Source organism: Hypomesus transpacificus, chromosome 13 (genome assembly GCF_021917145.1).
Source record: "Hypomesus transpacificus isolate Combined female chromosome 13, fHypTra1, whole genome shotgun sequence".
NCBI classification, from domain to species: domain Eukaryota; kingdom Metazoa; phylum Chordata; class Actinopteri; order Osmeriformes; family Osmeridae; genus Hypomesus; species Hypomesus transpacificus.
In genome coordinates, this window is record NC_061072.1 from 5,184,913 (window position 1) to 5,198,750 (window position 13,838).

Here is a 13,838-nt window from a genome sequence, read left to right on the forward strand (position 1 = left end):
CGCACACAGAGAGACAGTGGAGGTTGACACTAGGATCCTATCAAGCATTGGACCGGTACAGTCAGTGAGGAATCAACCAACACATGAAACACAGCTCACTAGAGTTGTTCCAGACGAGCTGCACCCTGCTCTCATTGAACCTGGAAGAAAGAACCTATTTGAAATTGAACTTGGAAGAGAGAACCTACCTGAAGAAAACCCTGAAAGAGAGAACCTACCTGGAGAAAGCCCTGCTCGAGAGAACTCATCTGACCTTGAACCTGAGAGAGAGAACCTACCTGAAGAAAACCCTGAAAGAGAGAACCTACCTGGAGAAAGCCCTGCTCGAGAGAACTCATCTGACCTTGAACCTGAGAGAGGGAACCTACCTGTAGACAACTCTGCTCTAGAGAACTCAACTGACCTTGAACCTGGAGGAGGGGACGGATCTGGAACAGCATCAGATCAGAGATCTGTAATTGAACTTCCAGAACTACCAGAAGACACTCCAAACAACCAGGAAACTAGGAATGATCGGCATAATGAGATGAATGGCATTTCCAGACGTTCCCTCAGGCAGAACCCTGTTCAGACAGATAGACTAAACTATCACAAGTTAGGGAACCCCCTCACTGTAGTTATCCAGACACTGTTACAAAGCCTTAGTGTAGCATTTACTGCCTCATTAAATGGGCCTGATCCTGCTAGCAATCAGCCCTTCGACCTTGGCCCACCTATCCCGCCCACAGTAACCAGTCAGCCACTTAGATGCAACGGGACGTGCATAACTTCAGGAGGGGAGGATGTAACCCAGGGTTACAGGGCACAAATTAATTAAATGTAAAATGAAATTATTTATAAAGAGTTACAAATAAATAACTATTATTTATTTGTTGATTAAGAAAAGTGATGCCGGTGTGGTTTTGTCCCAGGTTGATGCTGTGGATCCAGGTACATATTTGTTTCATGTTTTTATGTTGGGATAACTTGCTGTGAATGTGCATCTTTCGGGGTGCAGGCGGGAAAGTTTGGGGTCTCGCGCGCTCTCGCGCGGAGAAAGGAAGGCTAACCGAACTAGAGGGAGACGAGAGACGAGGGACCAGAAAGAAAGAAAAACAAATAGCATTTTACTGAGAAGAAAGAAAGAGACGAAGATATTGATTTGGTTAGCTAGTAATATATGTTATTGTTTTGTGAATGAGTATCGATTGAGAGAATATTTGTTATTTTTCTTGTTTTCTTGTTTTCCTGAAGTGGTTTGTTTTTACGGTGGGCTAGCCGAAGAAGCTCTGCTACAGTACGGTTGGAGAACTGTTAGCTGCCTCAGCTGTGTCCTTGTTTTCTTTTCTTCTACATTTTTCTACATTCCTTGGGGAGAATCCAGCGAGCGAACTTGGATTTTGCCTGCTACACCCGATCGTTTCTTTGAGTACCAGTGTTGGAGTGGTGTGAACTGGAGAGCCTTACCGAGTCATCTACGGGTTGCTAGCTACTGTGGCCAACAATCTGCTGGCTGCCTGAGAGATCAAGCAGAAAGAGCCTTGCTACGACTGGTAGGACAAGAGCCCGATTCTATTTGATTTGTTTTGTGACTACCCTGGAGCCAGACACTTGGACCCGGACTGATCATTTTTGTGTTGTTTGTTGTTTTGAAAGACTTGTACAAAATCTTTGTGAGTGCGCGTGAGTTCACGCCGCAGCACTGTGTTTTGTATATGCTGTGATTTAGAGATGAGGTTGGAGTGAGGGATTTTTTAGAATTAGTTGTTCTACTACTTGACTTGTGTATTCATATATTTGTTGTTTTTTATACTTGTACTTTCAATCAAAAATCAATAATCCTCTCATTTAATTAGAGTAAAATAATATCCAAAAAGTCAAGCCCGTTTTCCAAAATAAAAGTCCCACAACCAAATCAATATAATATAGTGATAATCCCATAGATATTTTAAAAGCAAAAATAAGCCACAAGCTAATAAGAATAAATAGATCAAACTTAAGGGAATCAGGGAGAACAATTTATTGACACTTTCATATTGATTTGGGGAATTACTATTTTTGTGTTATTGTCATTAAGTCAATTGCAATTGTTGTTTGGTTGGTAAATGTGTTTTTTTTCATGAGAAGGGAAAAAATAAAACAGAGGTAATAAAGAAACAAAATATCAAAAACAATAACAAAAACAATTCTATTACCTCTGAAATATAGCCAACGTGTTCTGTGTGTTTCATTCTGTAGTGCAAACAGTACCATCTTTCCGAAGAACCAGATATTCTGATACATCTCCCATTGATCATCATTATTATTCTCTGTAGCGGTGTTAAAGTTAGACACTCGTTACATGTAGCTATACAGTACTAATGTTTTTTTTTTTTTTTTACAATTCAGTGTGGTGTCTTACAGATTTTATGTATTCACTATTGATCTATAATATAGGTTAGAGAACAGTTAGTAGAATCCTTGAATGAGAAGGCTATAAAGCTAGTAGCAGCGGCCTCAAGCATCTGGGGGCCCTTGGGACACTCCTTCAAGGCTGACTTAAAAATAATCAGCTCAAACATTCCCTCAACTTGAATTATTTAACAAAAGCAAAGAAGAAAAAGAGTCTGACTGACACTGAACCAAACTTATCATAAATACAACGATTAGTTCCGCAATATTTCAGCACAGTGGAGCAGTGCGCGCACATCTGTCGCCGGTAGGGTTAGCTAGCTCTACAGATGCTGGACCAAAGAAAGAGGTCACTTTTGGTAGACTGAATAAAGCTTTTATTTTGTTGTCCGCTATCTTTAGTTTTTCAGCACCACTTGCATATGTACATTTCATTTATTTTCCTCAAACTAACATTTTAACCTTCAGATTGTTTAAGCCTTTAAGGGGCGATTGACTGCAAAAACAATTTTACCTTGTCATATTTGAATAACGACAGTTCGGTGGGTAAAAGGAACATACAGTGAACCTCAAAGTCCATTGACACCTCTTTCCTATGCAAATCTCAAAATAAATAAAAATTGCTGTAAAACGCTAGCTTTTCAACAAAGCCACCGCCTTGTTTGGCTCTCGTCTGTATCTTTGTCACGCCCCAAAATTTACATCCAGACCAGCCCGAGGTAGCGTCTATCTCCGATACTAGTTTAGCTGCGCACTGCTCTGTGTAGGCTACTTATAAGGAATTACAAAGAAGAACGTTTTGAATTATAACAAGGATATTGAAAATGGACCACGGTCGTAAATGCTGTGTTCCAGGCTGTACGGGGAAGGCTAACACTCAGTCTTTTAATGTTAGAGAAGGGACACTCTTCTGTTTATGCTGTCCAGACCAGGTGGGGCTCCTGGGTACATGCTGTAGAGTACTGGGCTTAGTACATGGATGTGCTCAGCGACTTCACTACTATTCTACCAAAAACAGCGAAGTGTGTAGAGGACCCTTGCAAACTGCTGGAAGAACAAAAGGCCCAGCTGAAGGCCCAGGCAGTGTTCATTGTGGAACACAGCAGTGAAATAATTTCTCTGCTGACCAAGCTGCAGAAGACCTCTGTCCCCATGGCACAAACCATTGCCAGCAAGCTGGAGGACCTGCAAATGCAGTTTGAATATGGCAGAACAGCAGGAGCAGACAACTGGCGCCCTCATACCAAAGAACTGCTGCAGGAGCTGCCGGAGGAAGACAGGCTGACCTGCCGTGAGCTGTTCCAGACTGCCATGGTAACATGCTCCACCAGGCTGCTCACCGTGCTGGAGAAGCACCCCTGCCTTGACCTGTTCAGGTCATTAACAATCCTTGATCCAGCCCAGGTGATAGGGGCAAGACAGGACATTGAGGACCACGTTGAGGCTATCCCCTCTCTGAACCAGGTGTCTGCAGAAGAGAGGCACAGATACATGGGCATTGACAAGGCAGATGCCAGAGGAGTTAGTGCAGTGGACTGGTGGGCAGCTAGAGAGGACAAAATGCCTGTCTTAGCAAACATAGCAGCCATCCATCTTTGCCTCCCCACTACCACAGTAGACGTAGAGTTTTTTCTCATTATCAGATGCTTCTTAATCAGCATAGAAAGAGCCTCACTGAGAAAAATTTAAAAATGTTGCTAATTGCAAAGATCAACAACATTCAGCCCTAAACATGCACACACACTTCAACATACACCAAACATTTTGTTTAAATCATTTAAAAAATCTCAAATGTAAAAACATTTAGAAAATGTGAATTGGTTTGTCGTTTCATGTTTGTTAGATACCGTAGATATACTCTGTGTTTTATTTATAAATGATATATTCATGTCCTTGCAATTCATTGTTAAATCTCTATTGATGTATTTATAAAAAATATACAGTATATTTATTGTTTATTACATATTTATCAAATGTTTATTTCCCCATGAGGAATCTTGCAATAAAAATATCAAAAAAGTGACAAATATCAAAAAATCTCTTTAAAGCTATTCTTATTCTGCAGATTTTCGTTCTGAATTACCGCAGAAAAAGTGAAAAAACCCTGCCGATTCCGTTTGGGTCTGGTCATCAGCCATGGTAGGAGTGGATAGGCACTATCTCCTAGTATTATACCATCCAGTCGGCTTGTTTGGAGCTCTCTATATAGAGCTATATACACTCTCCCTCAGGATAATTTTTTTCTTAAGTATATTCCTTGCAGCCTATCAGATTGTCTCTTCCAATTTTAGCCAATCACATTAACGTGTCTATGTGGACTTCAACAACCTACCATAATAACGGACATCATCTCCTTAAGATCACGAGCAATGTCATCTGGTAGCATGTATGTGAAATATTGCTTGTTAATCTTATTAAACCGATGATCATACTTGATTGAATATTCTTGAGAATGGCAGGATCCATGTTTAGTCATTTTCAGTGTTTCCTAGGCTAATGCAGAGCCAGTCTACCCATATTAAACATTCTCTAGTGATTGGCTAAATATGGAGACATCTGATAGGCTGCAGAGGAAAAGAGTAAAAAATGCAAGTATATGGTACGCATTCAGTTGAACATGCCGATTTTATGGTTGTCTTACAAGCAGAGCAATACAAAACAAACGTTAGAGAGAATAGAGTGCACTCCTAAACCCAACCCTGTGACATACAGAGCAAGCAAACACATATTTAATCATAGATTTGACTGCTTGCCCTCAGTCCTTTTTGTCTGTCTACACATCACTGTTGTAAAAGTTCGTTATCTACAGCGTTTTTAATTGGTCATCTGCACTAAGCTCCAGTCTGTTGTGATTGGCAACATTTTTCATCAGGCCTTTTTCCTTTGACTGTCTCTACTCCTTACAGAGAACCACAAACATTGTAGACAGACACAGGGCTGGATCTCCCCCTTACTCATTTTCCCTCTTACTCTAATTACTTATCTTATTGGTTCTGTCCTGCTGCAGGCATCCCATCACCAGAGCACATTTCTAATCAACACTTTATTACATTGGAACCTGCTTTAATATTTCATACCATAAAATGAAGCTGTGGAATTACTTACAGGTAGCTACACTTGGTGCTAGCAGTCATACCAACCATATGTGTGTACACTTGTTTACAAACAGTCACAACAGAAGGCATATAGTATAAACTCAAAACCTTGTGCAGAGATTGTTAAATTTTTTATTAACTATGCGTTTTTGCATCACAAACTCAAACCCTGCTTTACAACTGAACTGGGAATATTTAGATCATTTTATTTAGGAAAATGATTCCATTACAACTTGAATAGCCTTCAACTGAATGCGTACCATATACTTGCATTTTTTACTTATTTGCAATGCATGTGTCCTGACTCTTCTTGTGGTTTGAGCCCCTCTTCCAGGGGTGGGTCCCAGCCACATTAAACCAAAGTAATGTCATGGTTGTCATCGCTGATGTCAAGTCAAACAGCAGTATGATGAATAAAAGTCTTTAAATTGAGCTTTAACTTTTACTGTATTTATTAATGTATTATTCTATATTCAGCTTTTTAAATGACAGTACATGCCTTTATTTTTGCCAAGGTTTGTGGGAGATGTGTGATAGGAAGTTGCACAGGTGAGCTAGCTGGTGTGCGCACTGACATTGTCAACATCATCACCGATCCAGCCAGCTGGTTCACCATGCTTCAAGTATGCCATCATCATTCATGAGTCCAAATTCAGCAGCTGCCTGAACGACTGCAGCCCAACTGTGTTCCCCCCAGTCTCTTTGAGCAGGAGGTCATTGCTCTGCAGTCTCCTACCCGGCGTGGAAGAATATGCACGCGAGGAGGCTCATCTGGCATTTCAGACTTCAACACTTCTATGGAAGGCTGAGTAAATTCAAGAAGTGCATTCCTCACCTCACCTGCCTCTACAGGTGAACCACTGAAAGCAGCCTTACTTCCTAAGCATCCCTCACGGCCTGGAAGCTGGTTTTCTTAAAATCAGCCAAGATTCCTCACTGGCTCGGCACTCCCACCCACTTCGTTCATCTACAGGAAGTGCTTTTCGAAAATAGCCTGAATATTATTAAAGGCACCTCTGACCCCTATAATAGCTAATTCACGGCTTTGCCATCATTACATTATTTACTGCTTATAACTGCATAAACTCTGCCAAGAACGGTTTATTTTTCATAGTTCGACGTCGAATATGATGTAGCCTACCACCTGAAAAACGTAAGTTGGCCTAGCCCTACTTCGCTCATGCTAACGCGCTGGGTTGAAAAATGAATATGCCTATTATAAGAATCACAAATCGTATGACATTATCTTCTCTGGCCAAGACAACAAAATATTTCTGTTGCACCGTTCCCCACTCAGCAGTGATAAGCGCGCTCTGATGATTTGCATGTTAAACCAACACTATTTTTTATTTGTAGTAGCCTACATTGTAAGAGATACTAAATACCATCGGCATTCGGTTACAACAGCACTGGTGATACGAGTCTTATTATTAGTAGGCTATTAGCGGCAGAATCTGCAATGTCCAGCAGCCAGTCAGATCGCGCAAATGTTGTTAATATTTTTTTTTTCCAAGCATTTCTAATTTCGATTAGTCGATTTTCAGACTTTTCAGTAGAGTCTTGGTCGACCAAAGAAAAACTTAGTCGGGGACAGCCCTAGTCAGGAACATGAAATAACGCGTTTGCCCCATTGCCAATAACAAACATCCCAACCTGCTTCGCCCCCCCCCCCCCCCCCGGACGCATGATGCACCCCCTCAACCAGCACGTACACCCCCACCAGAGAGACACAATTAGGAGGCACAATATGCACCTCTCTCTACCAGAAATGACCATTGAACACTTTCTACTGACTCAGTAGTCATTTTTGACTACACACATCCATTTAAACTTTCAGACTGTGTGCGCCAGTAGGCGCATGTGCATGCATACATCATGTGTGTACCTTTCATGTCCTGTTCTGTGCCAATCTGTAATGGCCGTTAGGAGTCACTTTAGACTGGTCATATTTAGCTAACCATTTAACATGAATAAACAGCTTCTAACACATTTAAAACAAAATGCACAAATAATTTTGCAAACATATTTGTTACAGTTTAAGCAAACATTCATTTTCATCATTCATGTACAAAAAATGCGAGATGTGGCGAAATTTTCAGGTCTGCCAATTAAACCCTGAGAGGCTGACATCCAAACCAGGTAAAACAAGGGTCCATGCACGGTGCACTTTTAATGAACCTGCTCCAACTGCATTTAGCAATGCATACTGAAAGTTTTTAAGTTGTATGTGTTACAGCCTGGAAATGCAAGATAGAAATGATCAACTCAGATCAACAAAGCTGTTTTTTCTCTCCGGTAGCTCCAACGAAAATGAAGCATCGCGCCAAGCGCTCCCACTTCCGACCTCGCAGACACAACTAACCAATCACGGACCAGTTCCATCAAAAAAGGCCAAACCAACAGATCTCTCAAAAGGGTTAAACCAACAGATCACAGATCCGAAATCTTTAACAGGTAGCCTTCATATACAAATGATCTCAAACAGTATTTACTATGTTAAACTTTTTACTTTTTACATTTTTCTCATGAATTTAATTGAATTATGATCCATTTGATCTTTACAACTTTCAAAATTGTATATTAAATCACTCTATTACATATGAATCAAGACAAGACTACTCCTGCTGCATTTTAGAGTATGGCAACAGACTGTTCATGAAGAATGAAAGGTTAACCAGCCAGCACCAGTATATTAGACAAACGCTGAGAGAGCTTGCCAGGCTGGTACTTGTAGCAGAAGAAGTTACAACCGTGAAGACCATGAGAGAACTCATCAAACCTGAAAACTACAACCATGCTGTTACAGCTGCAAGACACATGGCCAGGTTAATTTATGAAACTGGAAAAATTGACCGTCCAACTTATGCTCGCAAAGTTGGACACAGCATGCATTCTTTGGCCATGTTTATAAAATCTGAAGGCTTTAAGAAAAAAGAAGCAGTTCAAGATGCTGACGAATTTGCACAGCTATACAAAGAAAGTTTGAGTTTGACATAGCAAGCCAAGCTCTAACTCAAATTAATTAGTCCACATAGAATGTTCCTCAACTCTTGCTCTTCACACAGGATGTCCTAAATCTTCATTCTTATTTGTCTGCAAATCATGAGCAACACTTGAACGTCTTGAAAGAAGAGGTTTCACCCAAGAACTGGAAAGACCTCACTAAGGCCCCATCCACACTAGCCCGGGTACATTTAGAAACGCCTACATGTCTGCGTTTGCACCTTCCGTCCACATGAATACGACGTATTCGGACACTGAAAACTGAGCTTTTCGAATACGGTCCCCTAGCCGGAGACATTTCACCTTTTAAGTGCCATCTTATGCCCTCATATTGAAGGACAGACAACCCGAATGAGAGAGCCAGTGAACGTGTTGAAGAAGGTGGTCTGTACGATGTACTACCTCAGCGACGAAGGCAGGCTGCGCAAAACAGCAAACTAATTTGGCCCGTCAAACGGTCTCGAAAATTGTCAGGGAGGATTGTACAGCGATCACCGATCACCTGGGTCCTGAGTACATCACCTTTCCACTCTCTGAGCCCGCAGTAGCAGACCTTACCAGTCATTTTTACCAAAACTATTATTAGTACACTGGGGTATACTGGTATACCCCAGTGCATAGGAGCTCTCGATGGCACACACAGACATTAAACAACCGTCTTCAAATTCTTGCAAAATACAAATACTTCTTTATTGACGTAGTGGTGATGCTCGCGTGTTTGCAAATTCTAAGATCAATAAGCACCTGAAAGATGGCACGATTCCTCCATGTCCAAAGTTGGTAGTCGAGGGAGAAAACCCAGTCCCCATGTTTTTGTCGGGGATACAGCATATTCTCTAATGCCTTATCTAATGAAAAAATATGCAAGGGGTGGCCTGACACCCCAGGAGCAGTACTTTGGACTGTCCATTTGCAAAGCACGGATGGTAATCGAATGCGCCTTTGGACGCTTGAAGGCGCACTTTGGTCAATCCGGAGACCAATGGACTTGAATCTGGATGATTTCCCTCTGGTGATAATTGCTTGCTTTGTTTAACACAATTTTTGTGAGCTGAACAACGAAGCAGTCGCGCAACCAAATGTTGAACATGGACTGTTGCATCAACCCGAAGCCATCTACAATTGAATTAGACAGCCTCTCTACTGTCCCTGTTAGTCTGGACATGTTGGCCGAAAACTACCGCTCAGTGACCTCCATTCGCTGAAGCAGCTGCCTTTTCATTTGTATCTCCTCCTGTGCAATACACGCTTCTTGCTCTTCATAGAGAAGTCTTCTTTTTAGCCTTTCATATCTGTGAGCTGACGCACTTGTTCCGGGAGTACAACGGCACTTAGGAATGCTTGGCTGGACCTGATGTTAGTTTCCTCCAGGATCACAATGACTCTATAACGAAGTTAACTCTTGTACTCGCTGTAAAATATTTTACTTTTGATTGTTCTTCTACAGGTACAGTCTTGCACTTTTTGAGGTTCATGTTGTTTTAATTTGTAACTTGTATAACTGCATGCTCTTATGGGTCTTACCTTTTGGCACTTGTTTAGTTTTTCACTATGTATGCTTCATGTTTTGGCTGCTTGCAATGTTTGTGACTACCTCGTTGTCTCTTTTGTAAAGCTCTCTCTTGGAAGTACCTTCGGATAAAAGCGTCTGCTAAACGCAAAAATGTAAATGTACCGATACTTTTGAAAAATATTGAGGATTACTTTGCGCTACTTTTATATTTGGGGAATAGTCGATTTTCTTTTGACCGTAACGTTTCTTGTTAAAACTTTGATCAACAAAAACGCAATCGCAATGTCGCAGCAACAAGCTGCATTTTTCACCTGGCGTTTCAACAAACAATTTGTTTTCAAGGAAGAAAAAGGCAAAAATATGTCAACACAATGCAAGTTCTGTTTGCCTAGGGTGAAGCTACTGTCGCACTTCCAACTTGAAGAAGCATTTAAGTAAGGTTATGGCTAAATTGGCAGTCCCCAGAAATGTTGGCAATTTTATTAAAAAAGAAAAACTGAAATATCACGGTCAAAAGTATTCAGACCCTTAGCTGTGACACTCCAGACCTGGAAACTCCTCAGAGTAAAATAGATGTCGCGGAGGGTGGGGCGTGCCCCTAGCTCGATTTTTTTGTGATTTTAATATGCAAATGACACATTTCTGAGCATGACTTAAAGGCCATGTTGCAGGTTAAACATCACTGTTGATAAATGGGTACATGAAGCACTCAAGATGTGTATATAATTAAAACATCTCCAAATGGTGTCTCTAAATGGTGTTAAAGACCTGTTTTTGTCGTTTTTGGTGTTAGCATTAGCATATTAGTGCAATTTAGTGATGACGTCACGTTGGGGAGACGTGGAGGAGACATAGATATCTATATTATGTCTATAGATATCTATAGATATCTATGGAGACTAGCCTCACATTAGTACTAAAACTATGGCGAATGACTGCAACTCACCAGGATGCTTCACCAACTCCACTCATTCTCCTCAGACCATCTAACTACATAAAACATTTACACAATTTCTACAGAATGAAACACTTTCTGTTATGTACGCTATTGCAGCTTCGTCCCAAGATCTCTACAGACCATGCAGCTAATTTAATACTCAACAGTTGAACACAGGGGCTTATTATTTGAAAGAGGAACTACAGATGTGACTTAACTTGTTGCACATGCAAGTCTTGAATTGCTTAAATGTATGATGCTGCCAGTACACCACGGCACGATAGATAGTACTTAAGCTACTGGTACTGTACAACAGTCTATCCCATAGAGTGCTAGTTCTATCCAGCCTAGCACATATATGCACGTCGTATCTACTGCGTCGTCTCAGTTAATATATCAGGGCTTGGAAATACTGCGACTTGCTAAACACACAGCTAGCTGCAAGACCCAGTGAAATGTTATATACAGCTAGCTAACAAACTTGGCTAACTCAACTTCGGTTGGCTATCCTCAGTGCAAGCTGGCCCCTGCAAGTAACAGTTGACGCTGTGTGCTCAAAGATTCTGACGCAAGTGCTAAGATTCCGTTGGCCAAGAGAAAGATTGCTAATGTTCCAATTGGCCCAGAGAAATGTCAATTATAAGAATGATCAAATAATGTTTTGCAATTCTAAGCCTGCATGGCATGCAGAAGAAGGGCAGCCTACCCCCATCCCCCCCCCCCCCCCCCCCCCCCCCCCCCCCCCCCAAAAAAAACCTCTAGTTCTACACGAGTCACGTAAATGACCCAATTGACCAAGAAAACGGCGATTGTCGCCAAAAAGCGACAAGGTTGCAGGTCTTATGTACACTCATTTACATTTAGCAGACGCTCTTATCCAGAGCGACTTAGAGTAAGTACAGGGACAGTCCCCCCGAGGCAAGTAGGGTGAAGTACCTTGCCCAAGGACACAACATCATTTCGCATGGCGGGGAATCGATCCAGCAACCTTCTGATTACCAGCCCGACTCACTCATATTTAACTCACATGCTGTCCATTTCTTCTGATCCTCCTTGAGATGGTTCTACTCCTTCATTGGAGTAGAACTATCTCACCTGTTTATATAAGACCTTACATCTCACAGTGCATGTCAGAGCAAATGAGAATCATGAAGTCAAAGGAACTGCCCAAGGAGCTCAGAGAGAATGTCTGCAGCACTCAAGGTTTTCTAAGAGCACAGTGGCCTCCATAATCCTTCAATGGAAGAAGTATGGGACGACCAGAAATCTTCCTAGAACTGTCCATCCAGCCAAACTGAGCAATCGTGAGAGAAGAGCCATGGTGAGAGAGGTAAAGAAGAACCCAAAGATCACTGTGGCTGAGTTCCAGAGTTGCAGTAGGGAGATGGGAGAAAGTTTCACAAAGTCAACTATCACTGCAGCCCTCCACCAGTCGGGTCTTTATGGCAGAGTGGCCCGACGGAAGTCTCTAATCAGTGCAAGACATGAAAGCCCGCATAGAGTTTGCCAAAAAAACTAATGAAGGACTCCCAGACTATGAGAAATAAAATTCTCTGGTCTGATTAGACCAAGATTGAACTTTTTGGCATTAATTCAAAGCGGTATGTGTGAAGAAAACCAGGCACTGCTCATCACCTGCCCAATACAGTCCCAACAGTGAAACATGGTGGTGGCAGCATCATGCCATGGGGGTGTTTTTCAGGTGCAGGGACGGGACGACTGGTTGCAATTGAAGGAAAGATGAATGCAGCAAAGTACAGAGATATCCTGGAAGAAAACCTCTTCCAGAGTGCTCTGGGCCGAAGGTTCACCTTCCAACAAGACACCGACTCTAAGCACACAGCCAAAATAACAAAGGAGTGGCTTTGGAACAACTCTGTGACCATTGTTGATTGGCCCAGCCAGAGCCCTGACCTAAACCCAATTGAGCATCTCTGGAGAGACCTGAAAATGGAGAGGTTTTAACAAGACATGGACTTTCTAAGTATCCGTTTACTGATGTCAAAGTCAAAGCTGTGTTCTTGGTTTTGGAGAACAGGTCGCTGTGTTGAAGGATTACAATTTGAATCGGGACTTAGGGACTAAAGAAAAAAACTATTGGGGAAATAATGAGAACTTGACTGATTCAGTGGGCGCGGGCTGATGGTTTGCTAGTTAAATTGCAGACCCGCATCATCACCTGTCAGCTGTCCTTCGCATATCCACCTCAGACATTCAGCCAGATTTCGATGCACTTGTTCAAACCCACTGGATTCCTCTCACGGAACAAAATGAACTGAAAACAACGTGTCACTTCTTGTATAAAGTTGATCAATTGCATATCTTTAACATAGCCTACTGCAAAACAACTTTTCAGTGTTTGTGAAGATTAACTAGTTACAAATAAAATGAAACACTGATGTAATGATTATTTTAGTTTTTACTATTACTTCGATAGTCTTTTCCTAGTTGACCAACATGTAAAATATTTATATAAACATTTACAGAATATCCTTATTCTTCTGATAACCAATAGCAGCGAATCAAAATATATACTTTACTGCTTTTTAAAATGATGGAAAATTAATTGTGAGCAGAATTAAGTTCAAGTTATTGTTGATGCGGCCCTCCATCACATCTCAGGTTTCTCATGTGGCAGCTTGTCAAAATTAATTGCCTACCCCTGAGTTATGGAGCTGGGCCATGGAGCTAACCCATGGAGCTAGGATTTTGATGCTAGGGAGAGTGTGGCAAAGTTGGTTTAGCCATGGCCAAAGGGCAAGAAAGCCAAATTACAGGTGTTGGCCATCTGAAGGCCGTTTTCAAAAATAACGTTGTACACACAAGTACGTTTTCAAAAATGTTTCTGTTTACATTAACCCACATATACGCCCCCGAGCGCCATCATAACTATGCCAAACCTGTAGGCGGCAGTGTAATG

The 13,838-nt window shown here is 41.6% G+C and overlaps 1 pseudogene; it reads left to right on the plus strand.

Annotated features, from left to right (window-relative positions):
* Nucleotides 1–3,345: 3,345 nt before the first annotated feature.
* On the plus strand, nucleotides 3,346–12,883 carry LOC124475824 (annotated as a pseudogene).
* Nucleotides 12,884–13,838: the final 955 nt, after the last annotated feature.